Source organism: Labrus bergylta, chromosome 3 (assembly GCF_963930695.1).
Source record: "Labrus bergylta chromosome 3, fLabBer1.1, whole genome shotgun sequence".
Classification (NCBI taxonomy): domain Eukaryota; kingdom Metazoa; phylum Chordata; class Actinopteri; order Labriformes; family Labridae; genus Labrus; species Labrus bergylta.
The window spans coordinates 23,851,017-23,864,324 of record NC_089197.1 but is presented as its reverse complement, the minus strand read 5'-3'; positions in this window follow the sequence as shown (position 1 = coordinate 23,864,324).

Below are 13,308 nucleotides of genomic sequence, written 5' to 3'. Positions count from 1 at the left end.
GCAATGGCAGAGTGGCAGCCATCTTGGTTTATCTGAATCCTATTGAATAAAAACCTGTCTAAATCAGTGAGGGGCGAGTCAGACTACATCAGGTGGGTTACAGGTTTTATCTAGTGAATAAACAAGAAAGTGACACTAAGGCTATATTTACTATAGTGTGATTTCATGATCAAGTACCATTGGTGTGGTCTCCATCATAAAAAGCAGTGTATCTACCAAATTAATCATTACAGATTTTGTTTCCCCTTTACGTTCTCCCAGAGACAGAAAAGCTGTAAATAAGAATCTGCTCTCTCTCCACTATAACTGACTTGATGGAAATAATTTCACTTCTTTTACTTATGACTGAGAGAAAGCACCAACTCAGCGACTCTGCTTGCCCTGGGATTGGCACACAACCCTTGTCAGTGTTTATCAGTAACTATGTTTTGGCTATCTACAGAGTTAATGCTCCACCAGTGTTGCTTAGGAGGTAATAATGGCTCACAGCAAAAGGCCTGTAAATTAAAACCATACACACAGAGTCAGGTACCCAAACTTAACAGGAAGTCTTAAGGTTGCCATAGAGAACAAAGGCACTAAACCCAAAACAAGTACACGACAAGTGTTTGAACAATCTATTCACCTCTGGAGTCCCAACAGCAGAGCAGCACACTGTGGGGTCTTGTATTTTGACAAAATCATGGGTTGCAACACGAGCAGCGGCAGCACGGTGGTGGATCCCTCTGAGAAGCCAGAGGAGAGACCAAAGACAGCTGCTTCAACCAAGGAGGCGTCTACAGAGGAAACGAATGGAACAACGGTCGAAGACAAGGATGAAAAGACGGAAAGTTCCAGCTGATCTTCAAACCTCATTGTGAGCTACTCTCAAAGTAAGAAGTACATCCAGTAGATCACCTGGAAATTGTGGTTTTGGTTCTAAAATATCAAGTTTATATGACAAATGTTTTCCCATTTTTTTCCTTTCAGTCGACTTTGTCCTTTTGCTGTTTTCAATTGTATCAATGGAACAAGGTTAAAGTACCTAACCACAAAGCAAGCAATTTATGACCAACACATTGGGGTCACTTTGATACAATCACCTCTATAACCTGACCGCCATGTCTTTTCTGAGGCTATTTGACATGACAAATGAGCTGTGTGGTGACTGAGACAGGCTGTGTGTGTCTGTGTTGCAGTGTGTACAGATTGGCCTGTCAGGGGTGAAGGAGGGCCTGTCAGCAGGAGGAGGAGGAGGAGGCAATGCTGCACTACTGTCCATCAACCTTTGTGTCATCTGGGCCAGCAACACACACAAATACACACACTTCTGAATACATACAGCTCCTGTGTTCACAATGCTTAAACTTTTTGTGATAAATACACTAGTCAAATACCATGTTGTGTTTTTATTTGTAACTGTGCTTTATTTTAATTGTCTTCATCATTTTCTAAGATTCTGAAGGCCCCCGCTGTTCCTTAGATTGCCTTGGTTTCTTTTCACTTTCTCACACACACCTCTGGTCAAGGCTTATAGTTACAACACACTCCTTGACTAGCTTCAAATTCCACTGAAGGCTCAAGCAGTAACCCTTGAAGACAGTCATCTTATGTTTCAGCTGTGAATTTCTCGCAGCTTTCCAACATGCTCTGCATATCAGAAGGCTGCTCATTTAAACAGTCAGACACAGTGAGCGCTCAACACAGCAAAAATAATGACATGCTGCCAAGTGTTGGGTTAAAGAAATATTCAAGTTCTTTCCGGTCTCTGCCACCAGGGGGCAGACAGGATCACAAATCGAGTTATCTCCTTCGCCACAAGAGGGCAGAAGTGATCTTTCCCCAATGCTCTAAGACATCTGAGGCTGGCTCCATTTGCTGAAGACACTTAATCTGAAATATTGGTTGTAAGTTTATTACCTGCTGGAGAATGGAGTTGGAATGGAATAGCTATTTCACAAAGACATATCAAAAATACCCATCTCAGAGGCAGTGGGAAATTACATGAAAATATTACCATTATACAAATGGAAAGAGTGATTGAATAATGTGCTGGAGAAGATAAATGAAAAGCACTTTGTTGGAAAACGTGGTACTAAATAGGTTTTTAATTTCAGTAGAGGAATAAAAGACGGCGATTTTTAGCCCATTTCACTGCCAATTGATTAGTGGTTCCACATCTGCAGATAGAGAAGAGGCCTTATCGTCTCATTATCAGTTAATTAATATGCATGCACACATGCCAATTATCTTTCCCTCTGACATTAAGCAAAAATGAGACATTGATGTTTTAATGGTGCCAGAATGAATATCTCCTCTGTTGCTTTAAAGACAAGGCACACACATTGATTGACAAAGCCGGGAAATGTTAACAGAGACAATTGAATTAAGAGCGACATGAGACACTTGATTATTATATTTATACTTCTCAGCAGCTTAGACATTGGCTGTTTATTTCCAGGAGCAGAAATCCTGCGATCTAGCAGAGTTTCATTTTGGTGAACTCTCTCTTGAAATATAGAAAAAGGGCAAATCTTATAGAGCAGTTTAAGTACATATGTAAGGCTGCTACTGAGAATCCATTTTGGAAACGTTTTATTTGAAGGACATGCAGAGCAGCGAGCTATTAAATTTTCCACTGTGCCGTGACTATTAAAGGACCCAAGGCCACACCAAGTGAAGCAAACCCAAGATGAAAGTTATATTAATCATTATTCGGTTAACTGTACTGTGTGCGCTGAATTTATGTTCATGAGTCACAGGCCAGTGTTATGTGCCAGTGAAATAGGCAATATTATGGAAGGGAGCACTATTGACATTTTTCATTTCTGCATAAATGCTTCTGGTTGCGCATTATGCCCAAGGCTGTTAGAATCTCTCCCTCTCTTTTCTATCCGTGCTCTTAAAGTTCAATGCTACTATATGTTATGATGTTGGAGTGATTCTGTACAATAAAAAAAAAAGGGAAAAAGAAGCAGATAAAGCTCTCCCGGCTAAATCCAAACCCAGGATCCATGCAGTTCCCACACATAACACATCACAGAGGACAAACTCATGCCACTGGAGGCAGCTGCTCACAGGATTGTGCCAAAAAAAGAGGGCAAACAGAAAATGAGAAGGGTAACTAAAGGAAAAAGAAAACTCTCCGGGGTGTAATCTCCTTACTCAGTAATGGACCATTTATATGATATGTATAATAGGCTGCCACAAATATTCACAAGCAGTGGTCTTATTTTCAGCCAGCTTCTCTTTAAAGATATATTCTTCACAGGGTATCTTTTGTGAATATATGATCAGAGGCCCGACAGCCTGGGTCTTTAATCTTACACTGGCCTTGAAGAATGTCACTGATTCCAACACCCTCTCCTATCCTCCTCATCCTCCTCCTCCTCCTTTACCCCCACCAACACTACCACTACGACTGCAACAACGGACACTACCCTGTTAACACTGCAATGCACTAAGGTATCTTTAGATGTTCAAAAAGCTGAGTTTCTTGATTTAAAGTTTAAAAAAACAAGTTGATTATGGGGGCACCAAAATCAACACAAAGTTCCTCATGGACTGTTTCACAGAGAAAAGTTGCACAGAAATACATTTTTTTTTAAATTATTTTCTAAGAACCCTGTAGTCTAAATAAGTTTCAGTTATATTACATAATACACCATAGAGTCTTTTTTAAATCAATGTGTGAAATAAAAATCAGCTTCCAGGGAAAAACAAAACAAAATGTAACTAGTTTATTGGCTGTTTTCAAAGAATGAAAAATGTACCTGATCTTTATTAACCTGGACCATTCTGTGAACTATCACAGCTAGTTTACACAGTGAACTAGCAAAAGTGTTCAGTGGACTTTTGTCTTTCCAGGTTTGAGAGATGTATGACTGTGTGTAAGCTGATGAGGACAAAGACTTTGGACTTGTGTTGACTTAAAGCTTTTAGACAGGAGTGAACCAATCAAAAGTCAATACCATAGTGCACTTCAAGGACCTTAAATCCAGCAAAAGAGAGCGCAAAAGAATCAAATGAAATATTTCACTTGAGCTAATTCAACTTCGTCCATTTAGCTTGGACCATCTAGATTGTTCTGTGAGTCACTGTAAGTTACTCTACAGAGGAAGAAAAAGTCCTCAAATAAATATATGAGACAAACTCAAACAGGAAACATGTGTGATTCATTGGCTTGTTACATGCTCTACTTGAATCTCCCTTTAGTGGAAAGCAAACAAAAACTACTCAAAAGTTTTTTGGGACTAGAGTATTTTTAGGATTTCGCTGCCTAATGGAGCATACATCAAAAAAAGGCAATCTCCTTGAACTATAGTCACAATGCACCTGGGGCAAAGCTGCTCACAATCCATCTACTCGCCGCTTCCAAAAAGGATTCACTCTAAGTCCACCGCAAATGAATGCAGGGTCTGAAATATCTTACCATTACGTTTTTTTGTCAAATGTCATAGCAATGAAAAGTCTGTAGGACACTGCAAATACATTATGAACGAGTGGAGAACCCTATAAATTCCTGGAGGCAAATAAGATTTAGCAGAAGATAAAGGTCAAGGCACTGGAGGAGAGATAGAGGGAGGCATGTGGACGAGGATGACTTGATTATCCTGGATGGGAGCACAAAGAGACATGTCATTTTGCAGCAGGGTTGGGAAAAAAAAAATACCATCTTGTAATAACAGGGGTAACAGTGGCAGCTCGAAACGCTTGAAAAATACAGATAAATAAGGGAATTAAGTAAAAGCAACCTATTGTGGAAGGCAGACAGAGTTTAATGCCGCTTCACTGGGAAAAGGCTAACACCCTGTAATTTGACAGATAGATAGATAGATAGATAGATAGATAGATAGATAGATATGTTTTGTAACTTTGCCACAGTGAGAAACACTCTGAAACTGAGGTTGTGAGCACTGCCATCCCGAAAAAAAGCTTCTAATGGATACAGGCTCTAATTCTGTAAGTCAGTGTGCGCTTTGAGTAAGCCATTTGTTATAGCTTAGCTTGGAACTAACGAGCAGCTGCTAGCTTGCTAACAGCAGTTGGGTATTGCTGTTTTATGTCAAATGGATTTGCTTTATCGTTTAGTTGGCTATTTAACTCGAGCACTGCTATAATCGTTTCTTGATCACAGCTTAAAGATTTTATAAATCCATAGGCCTTTTGTGGGGACTATGTTTGGTATGGTGATTATTTGTGTTTGATGTTTGCCTTTGATTTGTTCAATAGTATCGCAAAGAAGTGACTGTGTTTGCTTTGTACATTTTTAGCATGCATTTGAATGATATTCCAGATTGAATCAAAAACCGTCTTTTCTCTACATTAAAAAAAAAATGTGTTATTGATGAACAGAGGTTACCATTCATTTAGAATTCTATGCTGTAAAGCAAATAACTATCCATCAGGAGCTATGTCCAAAAAAAAAAAAAAAAAAAAGCTTTTAATTTTTCATAGCCATTAACTAAGTGTACAGTTGTAAGCTATTTGCTAAAATGTATTAGTTATTTAAAAATTACATCTATTGAAATGATGTGTTGATTTGTGTTTTGTTTTGAGCAACCAAGCGTTTTGTAATGGCGGCTAACAACATCTCCTTTAAAGATAAATGGAACAGTGTGGAACCAGTCTGAGTATTTTTGTATTCATGTTAGAGGAGAGTTACTCAGGAGCATCATGTCATCTTATTACAGAGAGCTTGGAGGCAGCTAAAAGCCTTCTGTATGATTGTGTGCATAAATGTGGTATGGACTGGTGTGGAGGTGTGCATGTGTGTACATGTAGAAAAACATATTTCAAAGGAAATGGTGCAAAATAGGAAATGTACTCTAAATGTCATTCATTCAGCATGAATGTCGGCGTGACCTTCAGCAGAATCGACTTTTTCAATTGTGAATGTGGACTGGTGGGCTTTGTAAAATATCAGATTTGATAAGGAAAAAGTTGCTGTTAAAGCAAATGATGGTCCTGTATGTGTTTAGTTGGGCATCTGTGCAGTCTATTTTCATGGAAGAATAATATCATGGTTTATGTGTTTCTGCTTTGCTTTTTATACATCAGATAACTTTTGAGTTAAGTTGCCAATGCCCAATCACAGAGTCTTAACCCCAAATTAAGACAACCTGCCTCTGTGTACTTCTGGTTAATTTTTAACTCAACATAGGTGCTATGTTCGAATTGGAATCCTGACAGATGCAGCAACATTAGGGAGGAGCTGGGTTTAGCCAAGAGTCTATTGCTTACTGTTAATTGTTTTTGAGGCATACTTGTAAAATAAACCCCTTTAGCTCTTACCTAGATGTCTTTAATAAAAAAGACAAAGAGAAGTGTTGATCTATGCTAAACTTGCCAGTCAAGCTCCCTAGAAAGGAAAAAAAGACACAATAGACATCTTCCCTTTGAGGGTACATAAAGAACAGATATCACAAGAAACACTAAACAAATGTGTGCATTTGAACGCCTGTTTGTTTTGTGGATTAGATTTTTGGCTCAACATTTAACAATACTAGAGACAAATCCATTAGGAGAAGAAACGCTAATTATCGCAAACATTTTCCCCGACTGAGCCTTTGTGTTCACCATGACAACAAGCTTAATACCCCTGAACATTACTAAACCATCTGCAGAAGGGCTGCTTAATGCACATCAAATAACAGTAATAGTCTGCTAATGGTGTTATTGCACGCTGTGTCATCATACCACAGTCCTGCATGCCTCGAGGGAAAAAGAGAAAAATCGGTTCTATTGTTGCAATGATGGCTAAAATATGAAGATTATTTTTCTTTAGTTGTTTACCGTTCTGTGTCTACATTTGTTTGTTTGAATTTGATCATTACAACTAGAGCTCTGTTGCTGAATAAATGCCTTTTTCGCCGGCTTGTTTATTTGTCTGCAGATTCTTAATAACAAGCTCGCCTCTCTTCATGATTGGGCCATGAGGAATGTGACCTCATCTTCTGGGAAAAATAATTAGGATGGGCGTCCAGAGCATACTAAGAACCCCCCTTCTCTCTCTCTCTCTCTCTCGCTCTCTCGCTCTCTCCCAGAAGAAACACTATACACAAAGACAGTTTTCTATCCTCCATGCTGGCCCCGCCTTGATATTTCTGTCTGGACTCTGGCTACATAATCTTAACTCGGGTAGAAACATGTTTGTGATGTTAAATAAGGCAGCAGCAATAAGAGTCAGATTAGCCAGAAGAGGAACAGGTTAGAAACTGAATGCAAAGGCTGATTACAGGTTCTCAAAAAATAGAGGCTGCATGGCAGATGCGATTTATTTTCTGCAGATATAACTGCGTCTCATTGTTGCAGCATGTCAGCTGCTGAATGACTTTCATAAAGCATAAAAATGGGGTCAACACGTTCATATTTGATCACGTAAAGAAGAAAAGTGCTTTGTATTTACAGCATATGATTTTGTAAGATTCACATGTAATACACTGCAGGTATCATACTCGGTAATAATGAGAGATATGCCGCTGTTGTTTTTCATGTAATGCCATTAAGTCACATAATTATTTCCTGCCTTGTGTCTACTTTATGCCTATTTGAGTTATGACTTATTCATATAAAAATAACTGCATGCCCCTTGAGATCAGACCATTAGCAGAACCTCTTTGATGTTGCTCAGGCAGTTGAACAATTTGATTAGCATGTAAACACAGGTGAAGGTTTCTCTGAGGGGGAAAAAAAGACTTGCCCACACAAATGACATATTTGATGTTTCCTGCTTTCATCTTAGGCACATTTCATGATGAGGAATACATCTCTGCCTTTTTGCACACAAGCTAAATACATCCTAATGGCAGTTTGTAGGCTACGTTAGTCTTTTAATTAGCTGGAAAGCCTTTAGCTAAACTACTCTCATTCTTTCACATCCTTCAATCTCTACATGTGAGCTGTTAGGAAGCCTGTTGGTAATGGTGTGGGGACTGGTTCCACACTGGGGGGCATCAAATATGATTACCTTGGCTTAATAGGACTAACCCTACAAATAACATATGACCATGCTAGCATGATTCAAATCTTTCTAACATTATGTGGACCGTTGTTTTCCAAAAGGGCAGCCAAAACAAACTCAAACTGAAAGTTCCTCACAGTTCCTCTAGAGGGGAAAGCTTGACCAGTAATACTGCACAACAGCAAAGTTTAAGCTGTAATACATTGTGGTAATAGAGGATAGAATCAGTTAAATGGTGTTAGCTTAATCAGGCACTTGGACAGGCCTGCTGTGGTTGTTGAGTCACGAGTTTGTACAAATAATGTTTGTTTTACTGTTATCGCTGTGTGTCTGGAAGCTGTCTGATCATTCCCCTGAGTGACCACACATCCTTTGTACCCATAGATGTGTCTATGTGTGTGTAGAAGTGTCCCCTCTTTGTATTTGTGTATATATATGGCATCTGTTCATTGTCTGCTGAGTAGTGCAGTGTGCATGACGCTCAGGTGCAGCTGCTCTTGTCTCCTGTTGCTGTGATCTCTGAGCTGAGAGACATTATTAGCAGCCTGCAGCTCTCATAGCCTTTTCCACCCTAATTACATACCCATCATTAAAATGCTAATTCATACTGTTAAAGGGGCAATTAGAAGGGTAATTAAAAAGGCTTTGTTCCACCAGTCTACCTGCATGAACAGTGTGACCGTTGCTGGTCCTCTTTTGATCTGTTCTATTTCCATAATGCCTGAGGTCTAATCCCCCTTATCCAGGCTCAACTGGGTGTGACCTGCTACTGAAGGAGGCAGTTACAGTGGCTAACAGATTACAATGTAAATAATTCAAAATAGTGAAATATACTATTATTATTATTATTATTATGTATATGCAACCAAAATAAATCAAAAATAGCAAACAGGAAAAAAATAAAGTAATGAGTCTTTGCATTTGTCCATGATTAGAAGGTACAAAATGCAATTGCACCTGCCATTACAAAGAGCACATAAAAGAGCTATCATGGTAATCATGTTTCCATCCAGTGAGTCATTTAATTAAGCAAATCTCCATTCTGACAAACATTTCTTTTCAGTCTCTTCATATGCCTTACTCTTTGATTCTGCAATAGAGAGAACATATTTAAAAAAAACTAAAGATCTCCAAAGTAAAGAGTGGATAGCAAAACTTTATAATCCAGTCATGAAAAGCAGCAATTCATTAATCAGGGTATCAATTGGGTAACATTAATTGGGTACCTCATGATATGATACAATACGATACACTAAAAAGGTAAAGTGCATGATTCATTTATTTATTCACTGACATTCAGTGTCAGTTTCATCTCTTATCATGCTTTTCACTTGAACTTCTTTTCACCGCTGTCTGTCATTTTCCTGCTGTCATCATCTTTGATGGCCTATTCACTTCCATTCACATTACCCCCATACATGTCACAAGTGTGAATTTTAAGTGGGGATGTGGTGAGTCAAATTGCAGAGAAATCAGTTCAGAGAGATGTATCTTTAAAAGACAAAAATGAAATATTGATATTAAGCACCAATTTGATGAATGTATCACATAAGTCAGGGCGACAAAAAATTGCAGTATCAATATTTTGTCCCACTACTATTTATAAGACATGTTTTTTTCCCCTCAAAGTTTGAATTATTCATCCACTACAAAACTGTATCCACCATTACCATCGAGAACCAGAAATATCAGATTCAAACTGACACATACACACAAGTTGTTTTCTGTGGCAGGGCTGAGTCTAACTAATCGTGGCACACTCCAATGCAAATAATCATGGCTGTTTAGTATGTAATGAAATCAGACAATGTTAGCTTTATCTCCCACATGGGGATTTCCTAATCCTACAATACACTCTGTATGTTTTCCTCTGATATCAAGCACAATGGGCCCTGCTGAATAAGTAGTGTGTGTTTATCTATTATAAAGCAGTTCACTGCAGATGCAGCCAGTGTTAATGAAAGTTAGCACAGATGGAACCCTCTAAAAATGAGAAATGATGGATTCGCTCCAGCCTGCTGATGCTGCAGGCCCTATTTGGTTTCAGGGCCGGTGAAGTGTTAGTGGTTTAATTTTATAGTGCGTAGTTTTCCCTGATTTCCCCCCGGATCCCAGCCCTGCTGGAGAATGCGGAACATCTGCCGCCACTCAGAAAGCGATACATATAAAAACCATCATTCCTATCAGTGCTAGTTGCATCCGAGTCAAGGAAGAGAGCCAAGCATACATTAGAATAGCTGCCTTTTTTTCTCTTCCTTGTCTCCCGTTGGCTCCTGGGGACTGGCAGTCAGAAACCTATTAAATGATCCTGTGTTGCTATATAGCATTTGTAACATTTCAAATATGAGCCCCGAGGCAACGTCGGCTAAAGGTAAAGTATCAAACACCAGGAAGAAAGGCTGAAAACTTCACAGCATGATCTTAATATTGAATTTGAGATAAGTACATTCATATTTTTCAAGAGCATTAAAGAAGTATTCCCATCATATGGAAGCTAAAAGAATGTATCATATCACAGGGTAAACACTTAACTCTACGTCCTCCTTTAAATCTTGTTCAAAAAGTAGATCCAAACACATTTATCTTCAGAGCCCTGATTCAGTGACATGTGAAGGAGGTTTGCTAAAAACTCAAATATTATTTTAAGGACATTTTGATTGTTTGTATTTCCAAAACAGATACCACACTGAAAAGGCTTACTTTAAAACCAGTTGTTTTAAAATATACCCTCCTTATTTGCATTCTGGGTACTTCTTGTTTTGACTATCATGAGGAATCTTTAAAGCAAATAAAATCACTTGAAATGAGTTGTTTGCCTCTTGTAGGTAAAGGCTAATCTAACTGTAACACGAGCAACAAAAGCATGAAAAAAACAATCATTGTGGCATCATGCTTTTTCTCTAAAAATATGCCAATTCAAAACATATCCGTTTGTCAGAGATAATATTTCACTGATACTGTTTTTTATATCATAATCATGTTCAGGCACCAACAAAAAGCATCTGGGGGCACACATTTCTAAAAGCCCATTTTAAAAATAAATGAATAACTGCTTTAATTTGGCCTCCATAAACAACTCTAATCATGACTATTGTGTAGCACTGCAGCTTTATTTTCATTGTGACTGTATTTCCTGATCGTTTTGCCTGCTGTTTTAGTTGTTATTTATCCTCTGTGTGTTTCCCACAGACCGCATGTATTTCTACTCTGCAGTAGAATTGAAGTCATTTAGTCTGTCATGTCTGCTTTCATTTCTGGCAAATCAGACAGAGGAGCCTGCATGTTGTTAGATGAGAATGAAGCAACAGACTGTGAAATGTGATGTAAACAGAGAGAGAGAGGAAAGTCAACAGTGACCTTCACAGGGGAAAACAAATGGAAGGGAAGGTTAGTGTGGACGTGTGGAATATTCCATCTGGAGTTGTAAATATTTTACTGTATCTATGCCAGGAAAATGGAAACTATGTACCCTCTGTTGACATTAAAATAATTTGTTTATTTTAAGATGCACCCATGTGGTAACAATAGACATCATCTTTAAGAGTGACTGTTCAGTTTAAAGCAGCCGATGAAGATTAGAAAGATGCAAACCCTTTCATTGCAATTTACCTTTCAAAGAACAGCTCTTCTAGGATGAGTATGTATGCCTTTGTCAGATAATTGTTGAAAAAACACAACTGAGTGATTTTGTTGCCTTGTCATTATTTTGTTGAAAACCTCAACTTATCAATACTCCCCTTTCTTTTTTCTTTAATAATAATAATACGGGAACAGCAGGATATAGCTTTGTTTATGAGCATACAGGAATGCTACATTATCTGGCAGTTCTTTAAACAGTTAATTCCATGGACTGTATGCAATCATGTATTTCAATGTTTTTCATTAATGTGATGTCGTAAGTGACAGTATTGACATTTATGCCAAACATTTCAATGAATGTGAAAAAAAATTACATTTTAATCCAATTTTATAAACTTCTTAATGTTTTTGTATTCCCCAACAAAAACTTGAATCTGCTCATTTTACTCCAGCACCCCCCTCCCCCCCACACACACATGCACACATATTTCCAGTATAAAGCTCTACCCGATACCTGCACAGTATAGCCTGCACGATATAAGAAAAAAAATATTCTGCAAGAAATTATTTTGTTCAGTAGTTCATGTTCATGAAGTACAATAAAAAAGCAAGAGTATAAATATTGAACTATTGTTGTATGTCTGTCTGCTGTTCTTTAGCTTTTACACAATACCTATTTGTAATGTTTCTCCTGAATCCCAAACAAATTAAATAAAAAAGTTTTAACCACTTCTTTTGCACCAATACATTTAAGGTTAACTAATGGCTATGTTGGGCTTCATCTGACTGTAATAAAATGTTGTGAAAGCATCATATAGACACATGCTGAGTGAGAAATTATTGCTTGTTTGAATGTTTTATTTATTTAGCACAAAGAAATAGGCCTTACTGGGGAACATATTAAAGCATTTAGCTGCCCAATCAGATGAATTAATTCAAATGTTGCTAGTAATTCAAGCGTGGTGTTTGGGTCTTGTTTCTGCTGCCCCTAAGTGGCCAATTGAAATATGTTCAATAAGTTTACATACATACATTGTTATGGATAGATTGTCAAGGAAGGTCACAGTCCATGCTCACCAGGAGCTATTGACTTCACCTGTGATGTTCTCCTGGACCTGATGGCTGATGACAATCAGCTGGGCTGGGAGGCTATATAGGGAGTTGGACGTTTCCCTGCTCAGTTGGTTGTGTGTCTTCAGAGAGTCAATGCTGTCAATTAGCTTTCTATGTCCTTTTGAATGAAACTCTCAGTTTGTGTGTGTTTTTGAAAACATTTCTTTTTTGAGCTATTTGGGACTCCTTCTATTGCCCCCGCTGTTCATTGACTCCCACTTCTCTTTTGTTTGGCTCCAATTTATGTTTTTTTTTTTCAAATAATTTTTACTAAATCAGTGGGTGGTTTTGGGAAGATATGTTCTGCCACTTTTAAGAAACCCAATGCCCAAATACCCAATTGTACCCTTTCGTAACAAGTGCAGTGTTTTGTTACAGTAGTTCCCTAACTCACGACTCCTGGCATTCAGATTTTGCTTTCCGGGGGAAATGTAACTACATCTTTTAGGTGAAAAATCCCAAACCTAGTAATAGTAAAATCTTAATCAAGCGTACAAAACTGGGGGCATGCACGGATGCTCTGTCAAACAAGTGTCAATGGACCCAACTCTTTTCTAGAATCAGTAGTATCCTGCATTTGGATTACACTGTTATGTAGCAATGTAAAAAAACTTAAGTATGTTTTTGTGAGCCTAATGGGTTGTAGTATGCGGGCATGTTTTGGCTATAAAATG